The sequence below is a fragment of the Thermobia domestica genome, unplaced genomic scaffold, assembly GCF_964235325.1.
Source record: "Thermobia domestica unplaced genomic scaffold, izTheDome1.hap1.1 HAP1_SCAFFOLD_382, whole genome shotgun sequence".
NCBI lineage: Eukaryota > Metazoa > Arthropoda > Insecta > Zygentoma > Lepismatidae > Thermobia > Thermobia domestica.
Genome location: NW_027656095.1, coordinates 83,681 through 97,028, shown reverse-complemented (window position 1 = coordinate 97,028; position 13,348 = coordinate 83,681).

The following is a 13,348-nucleotide window of genomic DNA, read 5'->3' as shown; positions in this document are numbered from 1 at the left end:
ATAATTGACATTTTTCGTTCACTTCTTTAAATTTTTTAATCTTACCCTTGTTTCAAGGCTCCCTGACCTGGCTTTGAAAAAAAAAAATGCTTCGCAAATCATTGTTCATATAATTTATTTTCTTATAACGCTTTTTATATGTTTATATTCCTTTCAAACTGCTCTTCTTGACACCTTCTTCATACCACTTTTCCTGCGCTTTCTCTTTAATTGTTTCTTCTGTGATTTTTTGGAGAGAAGTATGGTACAATATGAAAAGATCAGAATAAGGAGAGAATTTCCAACACATAAAGGGGGCTGAAGGCCAAGTTCAACACAACAAGAGGTAGAGAAAATTCAGGAGTGTAAAATGACTGGGAAAAAATGTAGAAAAATGAGGGAATGTATGAACGTGTAAAGGAAAGAAAAAGTGTGTAAGTTCAGTAAATATGTATAGAAAACCCCACACAACTCTCGTCATCACAGGACACACAAAGCGCGATGCACTCGCCATAACGGCCACTTTACTCGATATTTCATGGATACTCTCCCAGCAATTATAGACGCTCCTTGCAATCAAATACACAATCAGGTTTTAATATAATACAGAATAATTGCTTATTGAAAAAATTAGTTCTTCTTCTTTACAAATATAAAGCCCGACCTGACAAAGACCATTAGAAATTTATAATGTGTTTGAAACCACTGTTGTATACATGTTGAAGGCATGAGCTACCACTGATTTTATATATTAATAATAATAATAATAATAATAATAATAATAATAATAATAATAATAATAATAATAATAATAATAATAATAATAATAATAATAATAATAATAATAATATGCATAACAATAAACGAAAAGTGGTTGGTGTGTTTTCTTTGTACTTTTGTTTTGATATCATTATTGTTTTCCACCGTAAATTAAATTGCTCTAGTTATTTATTTCGTTTATTCTATTTGTAAAATGTTAACTTTTACCAATGTCAACTCATTCAAGAATAGTGATAGGCAGTGGGAATATTTACGGTGGAAAGGAAAATAAAAAACGGAAATATTCCCGGGTTTTTCTCTTGCATATCAATTTCCGGGAAGGAATTTATTTCCATTTCTTTATTTTATTTTCTAAATTATAAGAAAAGTATGACAAATTTCTTTATTTTCATTTATTATGATATACTTCTAGGTTTTAAACAATTTGGAGGCTACAAAAATTAAAATTCGTTGACTGTATTTTATATAACTAGTCATATGATTTTTTTCTAACAAGGGACATATTTCGGTTAAAACGCGATGATCGGTATAAAGCTTGGTATACATATACAGGACTAAGTACTGAACACTGTATGATAAGTAATTCTTGTGTAAAACTCGTTTTCCGCCGACAACGCCAACTATCCTTCGAAACACTAGCAGTTAAATTCCTCGTTATAGGTGCTGAGTGATGATCAGTCTGGCGGCCAGTGTGTCGTAGTAAGCTCGAATTAGTGTTAGGTCAGTGTGGAAAAAATGGGGCGGGCTGCTGGCATTAACCTCCTTCATGTAAGTGAATTGTCAAAAGACAAACTAAGGCGCAGATTTAAGAATCAAATATCAGTTGGAGCAGGAGATGAGTGATTTGCAACACTTTGATGGAATTTAATTATCAATGAGTACGAAAATGAATTAGAAATGATCATACTCGTCAGAGATGATAAAGAAAACTGGGCCATATGCAGAGTCCTTCTGGCTTGTGATTAGTACCATACTAAAGCGTTCGATTTATATATGCGTCCTTCAGATATCGGGCGTTTAGCATGACGCTAATCATTTGTCAAAACGACTTTGCATAAGGCGGATAAAATTTCTAAATGTTATAAACAAATTAGGTTGGGTAACTGCCAGAACACAGATACCCCACCATTTTGTCAACACTTGCGTTTAACCCTTAGGAGATCTTGGCTTTTTGGGCTATTTTTGAAACTTTCAGTCAAGCAGCTACTGCATCGTCACTATTTATTCTAGGATCATGGTTCATACCTCATTCTCTTCAGAATAGAGCTGGCTTTCAAATGGTACCACTTGCATGCTCATACCATATACCAGAAGCGGGAAAAAATTGTCAAAGTGAAAATTTCGGAGGGAAAATAATTCCTCGAACTTTGGCCACCCTGGACCCCCCCTGTGTGATCGTAGCCATCTAAAAAAATCTGATAAATAGTACTTGCTATTCTGAATGTGTGTGCCAAATTTCAAGTTTCTATCTTGAACAGTAAGGGAGAGAGAATTTTTATCAAAAATTCCCACAATCCCCCAAATCACCATAAAACACTATGATCTCAGGGAAAAAATTCCTGAGACATCCCTAATTACCCTAGGACTATAATCCGCCAATCATTCTCTTCAGAATAGAACTGTCTTTCAGGCGGTACCATTTACATGTCTCCATCATGTATCTAAGGCGGGAAATTTCTGGAAAAAGGGATTTTTTTGGGCAAAATTTCCCTTTTCTCAACTTTTGCCCCTCTGGACCCCCCTGTTTTAACGCAGAAATCAAAAAGAAAACCTTATGTAAATACTACTCGGTGGACTGAATGTTTGTGCAAAATTTCAATCATCTACGTGAAAAAATAGGCCCGCCAGAAAAAATTTCAGTACCATGCCCCACTTTTACCCTATACAGAAGTATATTTGGATAAAAATTCACTGAGACGGCCCTAATTACCCTAGAATAATAATTCGACTGTCATTCTCTTCAGAACGGAACGGCCTTTCAGACGGTATGACTCGCGTGGTCCTATCATGTAAATGAGGCGGGAAAATGACGAAAAACGGAATTTTTGGGGTAAAAATATCCCTTTGTTTACTCCTTTGCCCGTCTGGTTCCCCCCTGTTTTAGCACTGACATCTAAACAAAAAATCTGGTAAATACTACTCGGTGGACTGAATGTTTGTGCAAAACGTCAATCTTCTACGTTCAAAAATAAGCCTGCCAAAAAATAATGAACATAGGCTTAAAAAGGGAAAAAATACATTTTAAGATTATGACGTCATCACCTCCCATGTCTGGACGCAGGACGGTCTGAAACCATACGTAATGCCTTCTACAATGTCTCTGGACTTGAAAAACAAAAAAAAAAAAAAACAACCGGACGAAAAAGCTCAAATAGAAGAGAAATAACGCAATGTACCATGAAAAACGCGTATGGTACAAAATGTACCATAAGATCCCCAAAGGGTTAAATATGTATGTTCACAATATTTGCATGTATTTCCGTTTTTTTAAATTTTGCATGTAACATTGCCACACACGACTTTTCTTCCTACCTATTTCTCGAAATTCCATGCGTGAATTCACATGTAAGTTCGAGTACCTCTTCAGAAATTCGAGTCAGAGAGAGGAGACAGACTGACGTCTATTAAAAACGGCAAAATTTGATGCAAATATCTTAGAACTGTTATATATATACAGGGTGTCCGAGAAGTCCTTCCCTGATTACAGAAATTGATAACTCAGGCTAGAAATAAGACAGAAATATGAAACTGGTGTAGAATTGTTTACAAACTATAAAAGTTTTGGTCACATCAGTACACTTCCACATGAGCACCCTTGGTAGCACGTAGCACATCTAGGCGATATTCAATTTCCATCCACACATTAGCCAACATCACTGGAGGGATCGATGCAACGACTATGGTTATTCGTTGCTGCAGGGTTTCAAGATCTGGTACACGTGTTCGGTAGACCTCATCCTTAACATAACCCCATAAAAAGAAGTCTAATGCGGTTATGTCAGGAGAGCGTGGAGGCCAAGCTGTTGGTCCATCACGACCAATCCATCGCCCAGGAAATATCCTATCGAGATAGGCACGGACGTCCAAACCCCAATGAGGTGGTGCAAAGTCTTGCTGAAAAACGACATCGGGGGAGGAACAGCATACAGCTGCACATATCCAGGTACACTGCAGATGTGATAGTATCCTCAGCGAAGAAGAATGGCCTGATAATTCGATCGTGCAATAACGCGCACCAAACATTCACCTTTGGACTGCTTCTGGTGAACTCCCTGACCTCCCTGGGGGGTTCTGAACCCCAAATGCGTATCGTCATCCGCAATAAAAGTTCGCATATACTGTAACTTCCACATTTTTATTAATAACTCGCTCTTCTGACTATATTATTGCTTCTTTGTGCTTTCCTTAACAAAGCAGTGTAATAATGCATAATTATTTATTATTTAGAGAAAAAATAAAGCAAAATAAGAAAATTATAAGCAAAAAACCTTTAATCTTATGAAACCTTAATGTGTCAAATAATTACACGAAGAATATCCCGTGGGAAAAAAGAGGGAAAATGACACAGGTATTAGGAAACACTCACTAACATGTGAAGCTATTGAACAGAAACATGAACTGAAGAGTCTACTTCGTATTTCTGCGTTTAATATGCAATTCACACTTCATGCACAGTTCCAATATGCAAAATCAGTCAATATCTTCAGTTGAAATTACTGATATAGGGAGAAAATGACTATTTAAAACTTCAGGTGTGAACGTGCGCTTGGAGCGATATATGAGCATTATTACAACATATTTTTCATGAATTGTCTCGGTGGTCAAGCGTGTTTAGTAGTGTTCTTGAAAGTCTAGCATCGGAGGATCGCAGTTCGAATCTGTCTTCCGGCAGTTTTGATTTTTCTCAACATATGGAAACATTTCTTTAAATATAAAGTTCTGCTTTGAAGTGCTTGAAAAAAAATCAGATGAACTATCACGTTTCAAAGCCTGTTACATTTGTTCACACTGTCATCATTTATATACGAAGACGCTAAAATGAGGAACGTTAACATTGTTATAATGGGAACAACTTTCTGATTTGAATACCAACCTTAAATCACACGTCCAAAATGAAAATTATTCATGTTCTGATACCTATTGTAATATACAGGTGTGTATATATAGAGAAAGAAAGAGAGAGAGAGAAAGTATGTGAGAGAGATAGAAAACAATATATGCTGTTATTTTAATTACAACGTAAAAAGTTATTGCAATTCATAATCTGGATTTTTACAAAGCGATTTCAACGCTTGAAGCGACTTAATATTCATAAAGCATCTTTTTCTTGAAGTGTCGCAAATAGTCCAATGCTTTGTAATATGTGCCAAACAAATAAATGCATGTTTTTAACAGGATAGTATCGTCTACCTTTTGCTTCAATTGATGGTATAAAATAATGTTGAGTTGATTTTAACATCCCTTTCAGCATCGACGCTTTATGAGACGTTTACCTACTGATTATCGTGAAATCCGAACCACATGAGCTCACACCGGGAATCGAACCGGGTCTCTTACGTCAAAGGTGCGTATGCTAACCGCTTAGCTACGAAGGAACTCGGTATGAAACTAGAATAGCACACATTACCCCATATTATTTCACCGAAAGATTTCTGTTTTATGATCAGTTAAAATGGTATTTCTGGACACCGTAGCGAAAAATGTATTTGCTTTTTCAAGTAGTGTACGAAAAATACAAAGAATAAACACAGTAGAAACGAAACCAAGACATGAATTCAAAGTAAAGTGCTTTGCCTCTCTCGAATAAATCACTCAATGTATTACAAGTGCATATCTCGTGCATTTCCAGTAGAATTATTAAAACGCGCTGGCTTTATAACTTGGCTGTGTGGTCTAGTGGCTGGCATGTGTGTCTGTGGTGTACAGGGTACCGGGTTTGATTCCCGGTGGGAGAACTTTTGGAATTTTAAATGTTCTCGACGTGTCTGTGTTTGTGTCCCTATCATTCAAGGTTACTGTAAAACGTGTATAACCCAGTAGGAAATAAGCAGAAATTACTGATAAGCGGAAAGCAGACTTTGGTAAGTGAACTTCGGGGCCGCCTTTCGCGACGTAAATTAAGAAGAAAATAAGTGGGTTTAGCGAGGCGATTGAAATTACAGTAATGATTGACGGTTCGGTGCCCAGTCCGGTTTTCTTTCAATATAAGGATATTTTATTTTTTCTAAATACAACGTTACATTTTTAACATTTGAATTGGTTATAAAAACAAAATCAGATAAACTGTCAGCTTTCAAACCTCTGTCACTTTTATTCACCATCTGTTTGTATACGAAGATGACGCTATGGAAATGCTAGCACTACCAAAGTTCAAATAGATTTCTAAGTTAATATCAAATTGAAAACACACGCCCAAAATGAGAATATATGTTTCTGCTTTATATGTATAGTTCAATTATACCAAACAAAATCCTCTATCCCCATTCCCTTTGGCGGTAGGGGTAACTTTAAAATTTTAAAGTGGGACCCCCATTTCTTATTGGACATTTCGATTCTCCAGAGAAAAGTGACTGATTTCACCCAGAATTGAAAACAATTCCTTCACGGATGGCACTTCAATCGATACGGGAAAAGGAGGGGTAGCAAAACGTTATGAAAATGTTTTTTGTCAGATCCGTGCTCTGTGGTCATACAGTTAGCATACTGGACTGCACAGTCAGAGATCCTGATTTCAATTCCTAGTAACCCTAGGGGAACACCAAATGAGTACATAACAAGTAGTGACTATTTTCATGAATATATGCATCATATAAAAATCGCTTAAAGTTTGATACTAAGATATTATTATTATTATTATTATTATTATTATTATTATTATTATTATTATTATTATTATTATTATTATTATTATTATTATTATTATTATGTTACATATTACTTGAGCTTATAATTAGGAAGACCTAGGCGCAGATGGGAGGACAATATTAAGATGGATCTCGCAGAAATAGGAATACAAAGTAGAAACTGGATCCAGTTAGCTAAGGATAGAAGTCAGTGGAGAGCTTTTGTGAATGCGGCATTGAACCTCCGGGTTCCATAGGCCATAGAATTAGTTAGTTAGTTAGGAGGGTAAGTGTGCCTAAAGTCAGTCGTCTCCAGTAGTCAGCCATTTTTCAGTAAAAAGCATATTAAATAAACATACAGTAGCTTGTTATCAAACAAATAATCAACTACAACTAAAATCAGAGCTTCAGTATTCAACCTCATTTGTTCTGGCCTGGTGTGACTTCTCGTGGTAGAAAAGAAAAATTATCATTTGAGGTCTGCTGATGCAAGTGAGCAAAGTGCGCATTTTGTTAATAAAAAAAATAAGGAAGAAGCTTTACTTGAAAGTTAAGTTAAAATTATATTATTGTAAAATAGTACGAGTTATTGCTTTCTTCTATGCATGAATGTATCGTAGCTTATTAAAAATTCGTGGTTTATGATACAAAACAAGATATTGCGTAGAAATAAGGGGGCTGACTACAAGTTGCATTTTTGATAACGTTTTTCGGTAGTCAGCCATTAGGGACGGCTACTGGATACATATACTCCAGTAGTCATCCACTTATCATTCATTCAATTTAAATGACACATGACATACAACTAAGACACTTAACTAATACGTAGAAGACTATTCTAACGATTTAATGAAAAAGTAACTGTTATGATGTCACTAATTGCATCATACAAGTATAATACAGTTATAAAGTACGGGACAAAATTAAACGATCGAAAATGCCATTAAAACTTATGACGATGTTGGTCGTTTATTTTTGTCCCGTACTTTAATATCAGTCTGGTATTGTAACCATTTCAATTCTTGTATTTTTCTAGAACTGAGGAAAAAAGGTTAAGGATTTATGGCTGGTCTGAATTATTTCTCTAAAATTTAAAAAGGACAGGTAATGAGTATTTATTTTACCCTAATCAAGGGCGCCGATTTCCCTGTAAATTTGGGGGTCATTCGGATGCGGAAGGTTAGGATTTTAAGACAAATTGCATTCAAATTATGCCAAATATTGTATATTCATAAATCCATAGGGGGTCAACAAAAGCTTTGGGGGCGCGGGCCCCCCGGCCCTAGCAGGATCGACGCCCTTGACCCTGATCATAGCTTAGTCTTTTAATCTAAGGTAGCTATGAGGAAGTAAGGGTTATCAATATCTAATTGATTTATTTTTTTAAATTACTCCGCACAATGACGCGTTTCTGCACGTTTTTAATTCCAAGGCTGCAATTGCTCTTCAACTATTGTTATTATTATTATTATTATTATTATTATTATTATTATTATTATTATTATTATTATTTTTATTATTATTATTATCTGTTCTTATCTGCTCTGTTCCTAGAGTTGCCTGATTGCCGAAACAATACAGAATAATCATAAATATTTACATTCTAACTCACTGTGAGCGTGAGGAAAATATGTCTAACAGTTTAAGAACGCGTGATTTAGCGTTTCTTTCAACCAGTCCAAAGACATCTACTGGAATAGACTCAGTGTCAGATGTTTTGCAATCAGGTGCGTTGAGGATACTCTATCCAAAGAGTCTTCTTATTCTACACTAATGAACACATATAAGGCTATTGTTCTGTCCGAAGAGGATCGATTTGCTATCAGTAGATACTTGCTAGTGAAATGTTCGATATCTTAGTCCTGGAACATACCAAATTTAGCAATTGGCCGTCTAGAGCCTACAAATATATCTTCGATATCAGAAATAGACGTTACGTCTGACCCAAACCAGGTAAACAACATATAAGTTATGGCATCTTGTACTGAAGCGACGCAAGGTGAAAGGTCTGCTTCTGTTTCTACAGTCAGTAGAGCCAGAAATAAGTCCATATGATCTCAGAAAAAATTCAAAGAAAACCTTCGTAAAATACTTCCATATCATCTGGCTTTGATTATCATCTTTTCTGGCTAGCTCCAATCAAAAACAAAACTACCAAACATGTGCCCAGAGAAAAAGTTCAAAGTGCAGTATCCTCCCAAGCATGGAGAAATTATCAGATGGTAAAGAATGAAAAGAAAAGAAAACTAGAAGAGGAACGTCTAAAATGAAAAAGGGAGAGAATACAAAAGAAAGGAAAAATTTTAAGTCAAACAAAAAGAAAAGGACTGTCAAGCAAAGTAGCACTAGTAGTTAAAAAGACGAGACGCAAGAAGTGGTTGAAATGCTGTCTAAGGCCTGAAGAAGAATTCATAAGTGATATTGAGAACGATACACTTAAATATATTGGGTGTCACTTTTGTGATCAGTGGTATCACTTAAAATGCACGTGCCTCAGTGAATTATCGTACGAGGAACCTGCTAAACAAGTGCTTATGTGTCCTGAATGTGCTTAATGAACTTCATATTAAAGGGTTAATGTCATAGCTAAATATAAATATCAATGTAAATATAAATAGGCCTATATATTAGTTTTAAATAGGCTAGTCTAGGCCGAGGCACCTTTTTCTTAGTTTATGGTAAATATCATACAAGAAGTCTTTTTTCCTGTATCGCAATATATTTTCCACCAGGCCTGCTTCTAGCCACAGAGGTTTGGGGGGGGGGCATAGATATGTTAGGGGGGGCAAGTCATTAAAAATCTCTTACACATATCTAAATTGTGTTTTTTGTGTTGAGGTCTGGAGGGGCCACGAAAAGTTTAGGAGGGCCAGGCCCCCTAGCTCCCTCTAGTTGCGAGCCTGTTTTCCACGTAGTTTTTCTTTGTAGGAACTCTGAGTGCAATATATTTATACCTTAATTTGCTACTGAGGAATTGATCTCTAAAATTCCATTAAAAAAGTCAATTCTATAGTGTGGCTGAGTACTGGTTAAAGTAATGGCTGACCTTTGGTTTTCATAGGCCGACTACTGTTTTTTTTTTTCAGGGTTTCTGGTATTTTCTTTTTCCTGTATAATTATTTATAAAAGATTTCCTATGCGAGCTACACAAACGTAAAATTTAAACACTGTTCTTTCTAATGACATATGCAGAAAAAATTATTAGTTAAAAATGATTTTTTTATACTTTAACAAAGTTGAAAATCTCCTTAAATGGTCGACTACTGGCACATTTACCCAATTACTTGAGATGCAAACTATAGTTGCAATTTTTTGAAGGAACGTTGCCTAACTGGAAAGTAGAACTTTACATATGGTTTTGTCTGTGAAACATATGCTTGTTTAGTTTTATTTGAAAGTGTTAATTTTGCCAAAAATATTGAACGTTGGAAAACCGCAATAGCATTTCCTTATACGGGCTAAAAAAAGAGAGCTGATATTTCTAAAGGAGGCAATCGTAATAAAAACGGATAGGAGATAAACATAAATCGAAAATGTTATGTTGAAAACATTTTCATTGATTTTGTCTTCTGCCTCAGGCACTGACAAGGTCAGACAAATATTGTCTATTACCTTTAAAATTGCCTAAAGGAAAGTTGAACAGAATACCACAGATCTTATCATTCAGTAATCAGTTGTGAAGTGCTCCCTTGTAGTCAAACAAGCATGTCCAGAAGGCTCCAGGCAGTCATCGATGTAGAAGGTCATTGGACCTCCTATTAGACACATATATAAACAGCCCTTTTCAGGGCTACGTATTCCCTTCCATTCTTTTTTTTTTTGAATGCCAATGAAAATGTATTACGTCACTTTCAATGAAAATGAAAAAAAAAGAACATAATAGCAGTGGACAAGACTCGATCGTGCGAACTTGTGTATTGTAATCTCTCACTTATCCCCTGAGCTACGAAGTAACACGTAGATTTTTTTTTTTTTTTTGAAAAAGATATTAGTAGTTCATAACAACACACTCTCTTTTTATGTAATTCATGTGCTCCTTGCTGTTATCGATGGCGTGAAAACAAAATGCTACACATTACCCCATATCATTTCACCAGTAGATTGCTGTTTTCTGATCAGTTAAAACAGGATTCCTGGATATCTAAGCGAAAAATGTATTTCTTTTTCATGCATTCTACGAAAAACCTAAAGAGTAAACAAAATCGAGACAAGCAACTTTCTCGAACAAACCACTCAATGTATCAGTGTCATTGCAAACAACGTCTCGCTGATGTAATGAATAACAACATGTAGTAAAGATCATGGGGTCTTCAGATCAAATACAGCTTGTCATATGGTTTTGTTTTCTTCAGCGCAATAGATTTTTTTAAAAAAATATCCAGTCATGTGAGAAAAACAAATTTTGCAGAAATACAACATTTCGTTTTGAGAGGCGTATTAGCACAAAGAAATAGTTTTATTTCTTGCAATCCAAACCGTGAAGAATGAGCTAATGAATAGCGTTTATGGGTCTTTCGATAAGCACGATCCAGTGTGTTGTCGTCGGCAACGTTACGTTTTTTCTTTTCTTTTTTTCTCGTTTTCGCGCATCACATTCTGTTTTTCAATGACTTCTAATGCTAAATTTTAATCCGCTGTTACTTCGTTCGTCGTTTTCACTTCCACCTACAATATTAGATTTAGGCATAGCTGACTATCCTCTAATTTGTATCGAAGTTTTGTCAAGTTTATAGTGAACGTCAGCTAACCATTTTCTTCCAAGTACTAAATGTATTCAAATATTTATTTCAAACGGCTGATTTGATTTCCCGTGATGATCGGACAGACAAACACGACGTCACTTTTACATATTGACCGCCTTATTTGGAACTTGCCCCATTTCCCCCTCAAAAGTGGATTTTTAAGGACAACGGAAAAAATGAAAATGAAATCTTTCAGTTTTACGTCCCGCGGTTATGCTAAAGGAGACGGTGATGATGAGTGAAATGAATAAAGTGGGAGGAAACGGGAGAACCCCGAGAAAACCCACGAGCACGGTGTTTGTCCACCACAAAGTTCACTTGGCGGGGGCTGGGATCGAATCCGGGACCCCAAGCACCAGAGGTGAACGCTCTACCACTGAGCCACCGCGGGGCAGACGATACTATCCCGAAAAAATGCATTTATTCCTTTGGCCCGCATTGCAAAGCATCGGACAATTTGCAACATCAATTACAAAAGCTTGAAGATGAAGAATCTTTATGGACATAAGTTTCTTACATACAATATTCAATTATAAAATGCCTACTATTTATCTTTCTTATTTAATTTATGGGGCGCGATGGTTCACTGGTAGAGCGCTTACCTTTGGTGCATGCGGTCTTTGGTTTTATTCCGTCCAAGTAAGCTTGTGGTGAACAACATTATGTCCGTGACTTTTCTCAAAGCATTTCCTTTTCCTTCCACTTTCTCATTCCACCAATTCTTATATCATTTTTCTTTAATTATCTTCTCCCTTAGCCTAAAATAGCAGGATTCTAGAACACTGGTCCGTATACCAATTGAGTGGTGATGAAGAAAGCAATCAACCTGGTTAACCTGCCTTCACTCGCTTTCGCTTGCTCGACATTACTACTATATGAATTGTGTATTGAGATTTGATAAAGGAAAGAACCAAACTGGGTACTAATCCAAATTCTCCTCTATGTGAGGACCAGCAATCTAGAACCTTCCCGCCTAAAGGGCGTAATAGTGGGATGTTAAATATTTCATTTCATTTTCTAATTTAATTTAGCTCTTCCACATAATATTTTATCTAATGTAATAACAAAATATTATCAAGTGCTCGCAAAGCTGGGAGCGATCTCGGACTCTACCGTAATGTGCGGTAATCCTTTTAAATATGTTTCACTACTAGATCAGTTGTTGAATGTTTCATAATGCTATACTAAATTCCATAAGCATTCAAGCGAAATAAGTAAAATTGATGAGATTGACAATTTAAACCGCACAGTATTGCAAAGCTGGCGGTGTAAATATTTACTCCATTACGCAAACTCTGTTTCAAATACAACCATTATTATACAGTTCATTTTCATAAACTTGTTCTTATAGCAACTATATCATTTCCTATTTAAATTCAATTTATAGATAATTTTGTGTTACATATCAGCTGATACTCATGCTATAAACTATACAATAAGTTAACATTCGATGTAAATAAATAGGAAATGTATAATGTTACAGACTCTGGAATTGCAATTTAATTCAATTTTAAACTGTATACATTTTCTATATGATTGTTTAATTTACTTTATAAAAATCCAGATTATGATTTACACTAACTGTTTTAATTAAAAATACAAGCTTATACAGGGTGCGGGGAAAGTCCCGGAACGGTCCAATATCTCGCGAAATATACAGATCAGCAAAACAAAAATAACACGTGTTAAACAGTTTTGAAAAATCTATCCAATGATACCAAACGCAACCCTCCATTCCCACACGGGGAGTAACTTTAAAATTTTAAATGGAAATCCCCATATTTTGTTGCACATTTGGATTCTTCAGAATAAGTAACAGTGATTTGACCAAAATTGAAAACAGTGCCTTCACGGATAGCACTTGAATCGACACATAAAAAATGGATGAGGTAAATCTTTATGAAAATGTGGCCTCTCAGTGTCGAGCTCTGGGCCATGCGGTTAGCGTAGGGGACTCCGGCATGAAAGGTCGTGAGTTCGATTCCCACGCAGAGTAAAACTTTT